This window comes from Propithecus coquereli, unplaced genomic scaffold (genome assembly GCF_000956105.1).
Source record: "Propithecus coquereli isolate 6110/MARCELLA unplaced genomic scaffold, Pcoq_1.0 Scaffold15, whole genome shotgun sequence".
Taxonomy (NCBI): Eukaryota; Metazoa; Chordata; class Mammalia; order Primates; family Indriidae; genus Propithecus; species Propithecus coquereli.
Genome location: NW_012139413.1, coordinates 6,285,099 through 6,286,167, shown reverse-complemented (window position 1 = coordinate 6,286,167; position 1,069 = coordinate 6,285,099).

The window sequence follows — 1,069 nt, the reverse complement described above, 5'->3', positions numbered from 1 at the left end:
AACTTCAGTAGTTCTAGACTTGAGTTACTTTTTTCCTCAATAATTCCCTTCTCTCTTCTAAAAAAATTTTTTCATTTTAATCTATTCCTCTAAATTTCTAAAACAGAATAAAAATAAAATTTATAACATAACCAAAACTCATTTTTAATAACAAACAATTCTAAAAACATTTTCTGACTTCTTCAAAGTATGTCAAGCATTAAAGAATCTTTGGAAGGACAGGAGTTTTTCCAATCAGCTGCCAATTCACCTAGTTCTGAAGACACACCTGATGAGTTTAAGATTAAAAAGCAATAATCAATCTCTCCCATTAAGATTTTTATAATATTAATTTCAAGAAAAACCGAACCTCAGCTATAGATTTTAGAACCCTATTTGTGGGTGTTAATTCACAGGACATTTTCTAGCATTTGACATCTTAAGCCAATGTCTACTTGTGAATTATCAGATCCTTTTTCTCTCCCTTCTCTCCCTAAGCTCTCCTCTCCCCCTAGTCCTCACACTTCCAGATGCTAAAGAAAAAATATCTACTACCATGTGCCCCTCTCCTTCAGCCTGTAACTCAGTGATTTCCTCAAACTCTGTAATCTATGGCTTAGAGTTTCTGATGTGCCTAAATTAAAAGTAGTACCAATAACAGATATTTATATTAATAATGTACTATATATACCTAATAACTAGCAGAATAATTATAATTTTAAATACAAATCACATTAACTTCATTATAAATATTATTGGCTCACAAGTACAAACTCTTTTCATATATGTTCTATCTTCAGTCTATTCCTCATGCAGTTAGAGATTCTACTTACAAGTTTAAAAGCTTATTCATAAGTAGCCAGTGGTGATTTAACCAGTATGTAGGATAAGTGATTTTTAAAGGAAATGTAAACAGTGGCAAAAGTGCTGAATTGTACCATAGGGCATTTAATTATCAAGTTAAATCTAAACTTACCAAATTGGGAAAGAGGGTATCATTGCTTAAATTATTTGTTATTAAAATTATACTTTTGACATTAGAGGTTAGAAATTTGTAATGGACTCAACAAAGCTACCATCTGACCTCAGA